General features: G+C 38.4%; 1 protein-coding gene across 42 annotated transcripts in view; it reads right to left on the reverse strand.

Annotated features, from left to right (window-relative positions):
• KCNMA1 (potassium calcium-activated channel subfamily M alpha 1) overlaps positions 1 to 13715 on the reverse strand; it is a 440583-nt gene that overhangs the window by 246124 nt on the left and 180744 nt on the right. The window lies entirely within an intron of this gene.

Here is a 13715-nt window from a genome sequence, read left to right on the forward strand (position 1 = left end):
ATCTATGCATTGATGCTCATACAAATACAGGCAAAGTTCAAGTTCTACAGCCAGCACCTGCTCCTGAGGACAAGATAGATGCTAACAGCTATGGATCTTAAGGGTTCAGTCTGCTGGGCAGTGTCCCAGCTATTAAATCTGTCTCTATCCTACCACTTCGCATGCAGAAAAGGCAGGTGGCAAAGGAAAAATAACAAAAAATAATAATCTTCATTTCTACTACTTTTCCAATTTTGGAATGTCAGCTAGGATTTAACCTCCAATTCTAGAAGCAGCTAAAGCACCTTCACATCAAATGATGAACAATCCCATCTTTCAGGGAAGTCAGAAAAGATTCAAGATCATACAACTCCGAAGAAACTTTACTAAAACTTAGTTTGAGCTTGAAGCAATTAAAGCACTGAATCCAAACTTTGCAGTTTTTATAGCCACATTAAAAACTTATTAGAAATCTAGACTTGAGAATGTTTACATGCAAGTCATTTCCTTTCAGTTACATTTTCTGATTTTGTTTTTTGTTTACTGTTATTACACAAAAAGGAGTTAACTAAAAAGTTAATTAGCTATTAAATGTTATATGGTAACTAATTTAGCCATCAGCACACAATAAAACCAGTACTGTAAACTTTGGCAGCTTTAAGAGATTTTTGCTATATAAATTTTCCCCTTCAGCAAAGCTCATACAGACTTACATTTTCCAAGAAAAGTCTGAGTTTATCCAAAAGAGGAGGTGAAGGGGAGTGAGAAATGACTATCTGATAACCAGAGGGCAGTAAATTCTCAGTGAACTTCTGTCAGAAAATCCATAGCAAGGATTTAATTTTAAAACCAAAAGGCAGCAAAGTAGGTCAGCGTGAGCTCTGACTGATGACCATGAGCAATCAGAAGACTTGGTTATTGTCCCTAGTCCATCCATTCTTGTGGTGTGTGACTTCATATTACTTATTCATATCACAGATTACTTGACCTCTTCAGGCTCCCAGTTCTCCCTCTTGCTTTCATTTGGCAGGAACACTCCACGTCAGCTCCTTAGAGAAACTTCTCTCTTCACTACAGGGGTTTGCACAGCTGAGAGCTCTGCTGATGCCACAGGAATCACCAAGAGCCCAAGCAGGACATGGCAACAGTGGCAGCACCACCCATGACAGCAAAGGGGCTTTGTGTGTTAAAGGGCTTTGTTTAAGTACAAAGGTGTCAATAACCCTAAGATACACTTTTTGCCAATTTTTCTGAAACTATATTTTTGGTACCACTGAGTTACTACCCAGTATAATAAGGCTTTATTTATTAGTAAAACAAAAATTCTGTATTTATGGTAAATATATATTTTAAAATACAGTCTATCTTTAAAAATACAGGTTATATGCAATGCATCTCTTTTTACAGAGTTGAATAACACTGATAAGAAATACAGAAACATTTCTGGGAGAGACAACAGATACAGCAGACAGAAAAGAGGTACAAGAAAAAAAATTAACCACATATTTAGTTCCCAAATACTGAATTTATGCATCAGAGCAGTAATTTGGGTATATCTGAAAGGCACAAGTAAAAGCCATGGTAAAGGTCTGAATCACTGTGAGCTTGCCTAACTATTCATGACTGTAGTAAGTAATTGATACAATAGTCACTGAGAAAAGAATATGGAAGATCTCTGAATGAAACCAAACTAAGGAGAATTAGCAAATTCAGTCTGCCTACCACAAGCTGTGTTTTCTTTTCTCTCCAAGAAAAGATTCAGCTTTCTTACACAGACTTGAACAGACTACCTGTCATTTTAGCAGATTGCTTGTTATAAGGAATGCTGTGAAATCAAAATTAAGGAATTATTAGAGTAGGCATCATACTCAGAAATATTAAAAATCAAACTAGAAAGTAAACAAAACAAAACAAACAAACAAAAAAAAACCAAAAAAAAAAACAAAACAAAGAAAGAGTTCTTCTATGTACTTTTCCACACACACACTTCCCATCTCATTTAAGGAAAAATATTTTTAAAAGAAGTATTTTTGTTGTGATCTGTTCTGTACATGTTTCAATATATGTTAACATTTCAGCTTTATTTTGCTTTCTTGATACAGATTGGGTTTTTTTCCCCTCAACTTTCTACTGACATATTGACAATAAAATGAAAATTTCTGTTTAATCCGTAAAAGTGAAATGACTGAGATTTTCTAATTAGTGAAAAAATACAAGACAAAAAGTCCCATCTGTTAATGGTGCTCTGTAGCTTGAAGTTAATTAGGTTTGCTGGGAGAGTGCCTGGCAATATGACCAATTAAAATACATGCAACTTTTCCAATTCAGTATCATTAGCCAAAAAGATAGCAGTACTCTCTATCAAAATGTGCCATTCTCTAGAGCTAAGTGGATGGCATTATATGTCTGTAAATATCTGCACATGCACATCTGGAGGGCTTCTCTGCTCTCCAATCTAAAAGGTTCTTTCTCCTGATTACCTAGCAATCAACCAAATTAAGGTCCAATTCACTCTGTATATTGGTAGAAGAACAACTCTGTTTCCATCCCAGTTATTCCATATCCATTCTCATCCATTCCAGTGGATGCATGACTGACTCTACAACCACACTGAGCAAAAGTTTTCTGTTTGTGACCATCACCCACCAGCTAACTGTGAATGTCAATGTTCTCCTTTCCAAGCTCCTCACTGTCCCACTGCAGGTAAGGGCTGCTAAAAATCCTACTGGAATGTTGTTTCAGAGGAACCAGTGATGGACTGAAAATCAGATCCTGCAAAAATGAAAACCCATCAGCTCAACTGCAAAAACTGTGCAAAGGCCAAAGAAACCATGGCCAGGCAGGGTCCCCCTGTCACACTGCACTGATCATTCACAGCCCCCCTGCCCAGGGCAGGGTCCCTGTGTCACACTGCACTGATCATTCACAGCCCCATGGCCAGGGCAGGGTCCCCCTGTCACACTGCACTGATCATTCACAGCCCCCCTGCCCAGGGCAGGGTCCCCCTGTCACACTGCACTGATCATTCACAGCCCCATGCCCAGGGCAGGGTCCCTGTGTCACACTGCACTGATCACTCACAGCCCCATGGCCAGGGCAGGGTCCCTGTGTCACACTGCACTGATCATTCACAGCCCCATGGCCAGGGCAGGGTCCCCCTGTCACACTGCACTGATCATTCACAGCCCCATGCCCAGGGCAGGGTCCCTGTGTCACACTGCACTGATCACTCACAGCCCCATGGCCAGGGCAGGGTCCCTGTGTCACACTGCACTGATCATTCACAGCCCCATGGCCAGGGCAGGGTCCCCCTGTCACACTGCACTGATCATTCACAGCCCCATGCCCAGGGCAGGGTCCCCCTGTCACACTGCACTGATCATTCACAGCCCCATGGCCAGGGCAGGGTCCCCCTGTCACACTGCACTGATTATTCACAGCCCCATGCCCAGGGCAGGGTCCCTGTGTCACACTGCACTGATCATTCACAGCCCCATGCCCAGGGCAGGGTCCCCCTGTCACACTGCACTGATCATTCACAGCCCCATGCCCAGGGCAGGGTCCCCCTATCACACTGCACTGATCATTCACAGCCCCATGCCCAGGGCAGGGTCCCCCTGTCACACTGCACTGATCATTCACAGCCCCATGCCCTTTTCCCAGTCCAAGAAAACCTCTGGATATTCTGTCAGACCTTGAAAGGCAGCATATGGTCATCAATTTTTTCTTAGTTTCTATGTTACTATGCTTCCTTACACAGAAGGTGGTTTACCTCCACATGAAGGGTTGGAAACCAGGTTACCTCAGCTGGAACACTTTGTTCTAACAATACTTTGGCCTATCCCTGGCTAAACAAAGTGATCAAGGTGAGATGAAAAAAAGCAAGCAGAGACTCCTACACTTTTTAGTATAGCGCCTACACAAAAAAAATCTCCACCTGTGCATGAAACATCGTGGAAAACACCAAAGTGCACTAATTCTTGGAAAGAATAAAAGACAAGATATTACCCCAAAATCACAATCAAATTCTTTATAGTTAATTTATAAATTAATCTAACTACATGATGGTGCAATGTCTAGGAAATTAATCAACGGAAATCAAGTAAGTATATTTACTAGCAAAACATAATTGTTGACTGTTGCAAAACAGTCATTTATCAACCCACCCCTGTATCTGGAATACTACAATACAAAACTGAAAAATCAATAAGTTGTTAAAAAAAAAATTCTGGAAAATACTGTGTTTTTGAATTAAGCAATTGTCTATTTCTTAATTAATATTGGTTTTTAGCATATTATATAATGATTTTCTTAAAGCCACCAAAAAAAACCCCACAAAACCAAAAAAACCCCAAACAAATCCCAAATTTCAAAATTCTTGTCTTTAATTCAATATACCACACTCCTGATCAGTTACCATTCAGAGTTGCGTAACTCACAATAAAATAGGACAATATACAAGAAACTGTCAAAGAAAATACAAGACAGAAAACAAAGAATCGTGGTAAAAATACTAGAAAAAAAATAATACAGTAGGGTAAACAAAATGCTGTGTCTTTAAAATGCTAAAATCAGAAAGATATTTCTGAAGTAAAGAATTTGAAGCAAGGAAACCTCTCAAACGAGTTCTCAAGAAAAAATGCAGTCAAAAACTTGACCTTCTGAGAATTTAGCCTTTTCCTCCAATTCACAGCACTTTTGTACAATATTCTATATTTATCAGTACTGTTAAAGGGTGCTCAAGCTTTACTGTCATGTCATAAGAAATTACTAAAAGTAAGTACATTTCTTTGTGAATGAATCATTTTAAGGATTACATTTAATGAAATTATTTACCTTATACATTCAAATTAATACTGGATTGTATGGCAGACAAAAGGAATCCTCACATTCCTCAGTTATTTTGACATTAGTCTGATATGCAACCTACACAACAGACAGTCATGCCAATAAATGTTCAAAGAAGAATTAGAGAAAGAGGTTACTCCCCCTTGCTAAGGTTTTATAATGGAATAAATCGGTAAATTTTCACATTTTGTGTTACTCAAATTTCCTACTACTATTCCTAAATTTTCAAATAGCAGAACTCCACAAACTCAGAAACAAATACCTCCCAGTTGAACTGTTTAGGTTCTTAGTCAAAAGAACTCACACATACAGCAAAGGTAGATACAGGTGTGGACATATTTGATAACTTAGCATCTCTTGGTTTCAGTAAAGCCTAGTAAAATTTCATTCAAGAAGAAGACTGAATCAAGAATGCTGAAATCATTCAGCACACAACAGAGAATTTAAATGCTTGTCAAAGAATGTACTTTAAAACATTATGAAAACAAGACACAGAATAGAAAAGACTCACTGCTAAATGCATCTGACAGGCTGCAAAGAGTTTGCTACTGCAGTAGTAACATCACAGCTCTCATCCTCCATGTACCATTACCTAATACAGGTTTCTTCTTAAATCTTTTTAATATAATGTAATAAGTATAATTTAGCACTTCTATTTCCAGACTAAATAGAGCACAACAATTTCTGATATTTGAAACTACATTGGTCAACTTCTACTGTAAGTCTTGAAAAATCCCTACCTGTTCCACAGACTTCTAAAGAGAGGTAGCCATCAACATGACTTTTTTAACAGGGACCACTAAACCTTCAGACATTCACAGGGTGATTTTCAGGAGCTCACTGCTCCACAAGCCATGTTGTCTGCTCAGTGATTTAGCACAGCTTAATGTCAATTACATCAGAAGCTTTCTGTGACAATTAACAGAGATATCAAACACAGGAGCATCAATAAGCAAAAAGAAAGAAAGGAAACTATGTTAGGTAGGAAGTGGGGGGAAATTTGGCAATAGAGCTAAAGAGCACGATATTTCTGAAAGTCATCTTTTAAAGCATGTTTTTCCTCCTTTTTCTCTGCCATTGTTTGCCCTTCAGCTGTTTTGCCAAAATTGATGGCTTTGACTGATAGCCACAGGAAAATCTCTCTCATTCCAATCTGCTCTGAAGATGGAAAAACTGAATTTTTTATCACTAGGAATAAATCTAAGCCTACTTAATCATCCAGCTATACATGAGAATTTGTGAATGAAAAAAGCTGCCTTTAATTAGTGTACAAAAGAAAATGAGAGCAAGTCTCAGCATTGTAAATTGTAGCACTCACTAAGTTTTAGTCATGTTAGTCATTTAGTCTTAAGATGTCTGATAGTTCTAAACAAAGGCATAAGCCTTTACAGAGGCTATGTCAAAATATAATTCTTATCAGACCTCTCAATTTCCCACAGCAACAAAAAAATAGACAATGTGAGCTCTTTTGGTTTTTAGACTAATTTGAACTGAAAAGCTTGTCAATTAATTATTTGACAGTCATTGATCATCAGATATGAGTTCTCCACATAATTAGAAAATAAAGTTTAGCAGTTTTATTGAAATAGCTAAACCTAAAGTAGACTATTCAGGGTTGTGGTGATCTTGGTTTATGGGTAAGTATTCACTCAGAGTAAGAAAGCCATTTTCAGTGGGTTTTGGAAGTACATGGAAGAAATGTTCATGTAGTGGTTTCTGCAACTTGAAAAAACATGAACACATATTTTCCTTTTAGATAAAATCTGCACAAGCATAATTACATGCTACTATAGGTCAAATCTTGATTCACAGTTTGTGCAAGACTGCACTGCACTGATATGCAGACCTTGATATTTCAGAGGAAGGCAAGGAAGCCTTTGATGCTACCAGTTACAGGCGCTGGTGATTTCCACATTGTTATTGTCAAGGTGATGGCATGTGAATATTGTTAATCTGGAATTATGATCCAACATTATGTACCAAATTATAGTAAATTCACATGGGGTATGAAAGTAAATCAGCGATTTGCATCGCTGAAGACCAACGCAGAAAACAAATGATACAGTAAGCAAATGTAAAAGCTATTTTTACACAACAAACCTTTTCTTGCAGTGAATATTTTTTCTCAGTGGTAGGATGGAAAGACCAGCTTCTCTGTTAGGATGCAAAGACTGATTTATTCAGCCAACCTGCTCCCTGCAGAGGAGCTTTCCTGTTTTGCTACATAGTTATAACTCTAAAATTGAAAGCTTTATTGTGAGCCTTTTTCTACGTGGTTTGAAGACAAAATAATATAATCACATGGCCAAAGGCTTGCAGAATCAATTTGAAATGTAACTCTCTCTAACAGCCTTGTATAGTACCCTTACTTTTTTAAAAAATACCGCTGTGACCACTAAGTACAGCCTTGAAATCAACTGTTACCTTAGTAGACCTTTTCTCTTGCTCGTGACAACACTGTCAGATCCTTTAACTTCCACCCTCTGGTGTCATGGCTTTTGCTGCTCTTTTTATACAACATGAAGAGTTTAATTAGGAAAAAATACAAACAACCTTCTCAAAATCCTCCTTTCCTTGGGGTCCACAGTCTTTGTATCTTCATCTGGCTTTGCTAGCCTGTAACATTTCTCATCAGCATCCTTATTTTTCATACAGACACCACTTGAGGGCAGAGACCTAGGAAATTGCTAACCTTCCCACCTGCTTTACAGGGTCCCTTTTAAAGGTATAAGAATTAAAGGCCACCGAATTTCATAATGGTTTCATTATTTGCAGGCGTAAAAGAGGGTGGAGAACAAGGAACATCCAACTTCAGCTTATGTTCTGTCTCATAAATGTCACTTGGTATGTAATTTTTCCCCTTTTCTGCATGCTTGCTTCGGCCTAGCTGTAGTCTCTTTCTAAGGCACTTCTAAAAACCACCAAAAAAAAACAAAATTGGAAAAACTACCAGGTAATCACATACCTGTCCTGGTGAAAGAGATTTATAAGGGATATTACTACAACTCCATGTCTTTATTAATATGCAGTTTTAGTTCACATTTTAACAATATTACAGAATGGGCAGAAGTTGAAAGTATATAATGGGTTGAAGGTTATTTTTTAAAGTATTGCATGAAAAAAATATTTTGTATTAATTATAAATAACATCCAGGAGTAAACCTTGTGAAAGACAAAGTGGTTTCTCTGAATAAGTACTGCAGAACCTGGCTGAGATTCTGATAAGTTAAATTAGGCATTAAAAGTGTAAATCCTTTTCTTTTTTCTTTTAATGGGCTTTCCTTCCCTGCCTCCTGAAACTCTACCTATTATTGATCTCCTACAGAGATTCAGTCCTATGTTGCTCTATTCAAAAAACATTTTATTTTAAAATAGGTCACCTTCCTAGAATCTATTCTTAAACAGAAAGTTTGAAAACCAGATGTCAATGAAGTTACCTTTTAACACATCTTTTTCTGTAACAAGAATTTAAGTCTTTAACCTGGGATGAGAAGTTTCTCTCTCACAGCTATTTTCCTCCACTGTGCTACAGCCAACAACCTCACTTCCCTGATGCTCAGCTTCCCTAAAGACACTGTTCTTGTCCAATTAAGGAAAAGTTGGCAGGTAAAAGACAAAGACCATCAGGGTGAGTGAGTGGTCTATTTTGGTTTTCTATCAAACAAAAATCTCATCAACCCCCTGGATTTTGCCAGCGACCTCCACCCTCCTCTGAACCAGTTCCCTGCACTTACAGCCCCGTGCACAGGACCAAAAAGTGAGAAAAAACAAGAAAATTATTAAAAGCAGTCCAATGACACTTAAAAATGGCAATAACACTTGGAAAGTGTTTATACAGCATGTTTATACAAAAGTTTGTACCAAATCTGCAAATGAGAAATATTTATACTGCGGTGATGACACTGCACCAGAACGAACGCTATCGAATCCTAGTACTAACAAATAATTTGTTTTCTCAACAGCTTGGCTGATGTGCTTCCTTTCTGACTCTCAGGCAGAGCTAGAAGACAGAGCTTTCAGCATTCATAATTTCAAACACTAAATTAAAATTCCTTTTACTGATTGCCTTAACCCTCAGAAAGCCTCTCTGATCAATCTTACTACAAAGACCAGTGTAAAAGCGGTCCAAGGCAGACTGCTGACTCAGAAAGGAAGTCCACACACTGATTCATTAACATGACTGCCAGCAGCACTGATGCAGTCCTTGCAGATACCTTACTGAAGCAGTTTCTCAATCCATAGTTTAGTTTCTTATCATGGTTACAGGTATATTAGACACCAGGAAGACCAAGCACACATCCACTTACTGAAAAAAGTTAAAGCAGCAGCTGTCTCTAAATTATAAGAACTAAAGTAGGATGTCACTAGTGACAAGACTGTGCTGCAGGTCTATTCCACAACATAAAACATGAGGAAAGGCTGTTGTGGATGAGCAGAGACTTCTTCAGAACAGGTGACAGAGTTTGCACAGACACTGTGATACAAACAGCGGAGGTATAAGCTGCACAGGAACCAAACTTTATTTTTGTACCAGTTCTTGAGCGAATTCGCAGCAAATGACCACTGTACTGAACAAACAGAGCACCTGTTTGCATTTTGTTAACTCTGACTGCTTTACTTGATTTTCCAGAACATATACCAAAAAATGCAGAATGTCTTAACACATATGATTGTATATGATGACTAAATCAACTTGTCCTTGTGGAAATTTTCAGACAAAATGGCTGTGTTTATGTTTGCTGCCACTGTATTTTAAGAAAAAGTCAAATAATTAAACAATACATCAGTGGACATTTACATAGATAACAGTTTCATCAAAGATGGGATATCCATCCTTTTCAGAATAGCCAATGCTCCATAGACACATGATTTTTTAAAACTTTTATCTGTTTAAAACCAGATTCAGGTGTTAAATCATAGCCTTTGAACATGAGAACCTTCACTGTTATGGCCCTAACTCTTGTAATTTGAAATGTTCTATTTTGTGTAAATAATTGAACATCCTTGTTGAGGGGAACATGCCACATCTCCCACAACCAAGTTAAGTGATACAGTCTGCTCCTGTCTCCTTTTAAGGTTGAATGATTGTTTTCAAGTCATATGGTTTATCTCAAAGCTTTACAGAACTGGTCAGCTCCTAACCACTGAGATTCTAGTTTCTTACCTTTTAAGTTTTTAGGGTTTTTCTCACATAGGACTATCTAACAGTTTGGTTTGCCTTTTTTTTTTTTTTCAGTTGCCAACTCTATTCATTTAACTGTTTTTGGAAACAAGCCCTATTAATTTTTGCCAAAGAAATATAAGCACTGGCATTGTGCTGAGGCTAGCAAATTACATAGGATTTCATTTCAACAAAGTAAATTGCAACAAAACTGCCAAAAACCCAGCAGTGATCCATTACACATGAAAAGACAGCTTAAGCCCAGATCTATTTATTATGCAACAAATTGAGGAGTCTAATGTCTTCAGTGTAAAGCTTTGATAAGCAGTTGTCCATTCTAAGCAGATTCATGAAAACGATACTATTTAGCTGGTTACTGGGTTTGAACTTTTGTGGCTATTTTGCAGTTTAATTTTATGATATATTCCTTCAATTGAAAAGGATTTATTAAGTAAATCCAATTGCTCCAGGGAAAAAAAAATCCTGTGAGTTTACAGTTTAAAAGGTGACAAACTGCGTAATTCATAGACTAGTATAATAATTCACCACTAAATAACCTTTTTTATCCTGACAATCCAGAAGAGTTTCTACAAGAAAAAAAGAAAAAAATGGGGAGGGGGAGGGAGAGTAATGGGCCTGTTGTGATAGGACAAGGGGTATCAAGGGGTAATGACTTAAAACTGGAAGAGGGCTGGTTTAGATTAGATGCAAGGAAAACATTCTCTGCTTTGGTTGTGGTGAGACAAAGAAAAAGGTTGCACAGAGAAGTTTTGGATGCTTTATCTCTAGAAGAGTTTAAGGTTTGAATGAAAGGCTCTTCAAAAAACTTAGCTTATGAAAGATGCCCCTGCCCATGGTAGCAGGGATGGAGCTAGATGATCTTCAAAGGATCCAGCATACTCAAGCCATCCTGTGATTCTATGATCATAAAAGGTCATTATTTCCCATTCATTAGAAAATCACAGTAGTAAAAAAAAAAAACTTTACTGGGAAAAAAGCTTAAATGGAATCAGTTAGCTACTAAACCTGTCCAAGAGGCAAGACAAAAGCACTGTAACCAAAGGTATAAAACCAGGGTAACTTTAAATAGCAATTATCATCATAATTTTAAATAGTTTTCATTGGTTTGGGGAGGTTTTTTGATTCTTCTTTGAGGGCAATGAGTATACCTTTTTATGGAAAGTGGGAGTACATGCCACAATTTATTCCATTTTCTCTCTCTGCAGTCAGTTAACTACTGAACCTGGGCTTGTGTCAGCCTCTGGAGAACCTGGATGTGCAGATAGAGTGGGGAATGGCTGGAGAGCAGTGCCATGGAAAAGGGACCTGGGGGTCCTGGTCAGTAGCCAGCTGGATGTGAGCCAGCAGTGCTCTGGCAGCCAGAGGGACATCCCTGTCCTGGGGACATCAGGGACAGCATCACAGCCAGGCAAGGCAGGGATTGTCCCACTCTGCTCTGAGCTGGGGCAGTCCCACCTCCAGTGCTGGGGACAGTTTTGGGTGCCACAATACAAAAAAGATATTGAGCTGCTAGAGAGAGTCCAAAAGAGGCCACGAGGATGGTGAAGGGCTTGAAGGGAAGCAGCTGAGGTCACTGTGTCTGTTCAGCCTGGAGCAGAGGAGACTGAGGACAGACCTCACTGCAGCTTCCTGAGAGGGGGAGAGGAGGGGCAGGCGCTGATCTCTGCTCTGGGGTGACAGGGACAGCACTGAGGGAATGGCCTGAAGCTGTGACAGGGAAGTTTAGGATATCAGAAAAAGTGTGGTTGGGCACTGGCACAGCTCCCCAGGGCAGTGGTCACAGCACCAGCCTGACAGAGCCTGAGCAGGGTTTGGACAATGCTCTCAGGCACAGGGTGTGTGACTCATGGGATGTCTGTGCAGGGCCAGGAGTTGGACTCAGTGATCCTCATGAGTCCAATTCAATTTGAGAATCTATGATTCTAATCTAGATTTCTCAGTTTCATTACATTGCATTACTTAGAGCAAAAGATTTTTGTAGTATGCAACAAATTGCAATAAAATCCGATACTCATATTATAAATAAATAAATGTACTTACCTTACAGTTTTCCTTCAATGACCCAAAAAAAATAAAGGTGCACCAAACTGTTGGTAGTTAATTTATGTGTCCTCCAGTAGCACTAGATTTTACATAGAACTCATGGGTTTTTATTATGTTTGGATTTGGTTATAAACATATTTCATGAAAATATTATGAATTATTTTATCTGAGAAGTATAAGCTGTATTTTAAAGTATGTATGAACAATTAAAACTGTCTCAACAAAGCACCTTAAAATAATAGGCTACAGTTAGTGATCCTGCAGTAATAGAAAGGCTAACTAGAACAATAAAACTCTCTCTAGTGCTACAAGGCCAGATGTTTATGGGTAGTAACAAATTCAATTTAGGCTTTTTAAAAATGGAGCAAGATTTTCACATTAGTCATCTTCCACTTCAATAATCTTGACACTCAAAAATGCTTGGTGAAGTTATTATCTCACCACTTTTTAAAATCAAGTATTTAACAGCAATGAGTCAGTTATTAAATAGTTCTCTTTTTGTCCAGAAGCTTTCAAACTCTGTGGCCAGATCAATGTTCATATATTTGATGTTCACTCTGTTGTCTCCTGGTGCATACACAAGCTAAAATGAAAAATGCACATCACACAAGTGCATTGCTATCCCTTTTTCACACAAAAAAATGAGAAGCTGTTATTGCTCTGTGATATCAGAGTGCTCTGACTACATGAATAGCATTTGCTCATGTTGACACAGACAGAAAATATGAGGATTTTAAAATCTTAGTTTCATTTATTCTGTATTTGTTCACATACACAAAATGCTGTCTTTAGCAGACTGATGAAAAGCCCATACTTTGATCCTTTTTACAATAGAAAACATTTTAATGGACAAAAGCTCCTGCCTTCAACTCAGGCTACTGAAGCTGCTTCACTGTGATGCAGAACTCAAAGGAGACACTGAAATATTACTTTCAAGAACACTGATATGGTAGTGGAAACCACAAGAATTAAGGGAATTCTGTCTATCTCCAAGCTCAGATGCCCATGGAAGTTTATGTTCTCAATTGCTACAAAACTCCCTAGGGCTTGCATGAGCAGGCTGAAGAGGTGGGGCAGGAGGGCTCAAGGATGAATTCTGTGAGGAGCTGCTGAAGTTTCCCATGCCCAGCACTGCTCAGGCTGAGCCCATCAGGGATGTTGGGGGCTCTGTGGAGGCTGTGTCTGGGAAAAGGCAGGAAGCAAAGCACAGACAGACCTAAGCAAGAAGGCAAAGCATATACCCAGCATATACATGAATGTCTGTTTAACTCTAAAATCCCACATCTTGCATTTATCTGTTTATAGCATGCGCATTTTCTTCACACTATTTCTTTCACACCGTGTGGACTGACACACTTGAAAAGTAGGCCATACAAGTTTGGCATGAATAGTGTACTTCAAAAATTGTTCTGGAGAGTTTCTTAAAGAGTCAGGTTTTTCTCTGCTAGTTCTTGTGCAGGAAGGTGTGTTTTGGGTTCAAACCTTTATGTTTGAACTTCTCACTGAAGACCACAATTAAGCGTGATCATGTGAAAACTGAACCTGTTTTGAAAACATACAAAATTTTTAAAAAATATTAACTTCACACTTATTTTGAATTCTTCTGCTCATTGTATGTGTAACTAAAATTCACTTCAAATCCTACTTCAAGTCATGAAGTTAA

This window comes from Catharus ustulatus, chromosome 8, assembly GCF_009819885.2.
Source record: "Catharus ustulatus isolate bCatUst1 chromosome 8, bCatUst1.pri.v2, whole genome shotgun sequence".
NCBI classification, from domain to species: domain Eukaryota; kingdom Metazoa; phylum Chordata; class Aves; order Passeriformes; family Turdidae; genus Catharus; species Catharus ustulatus.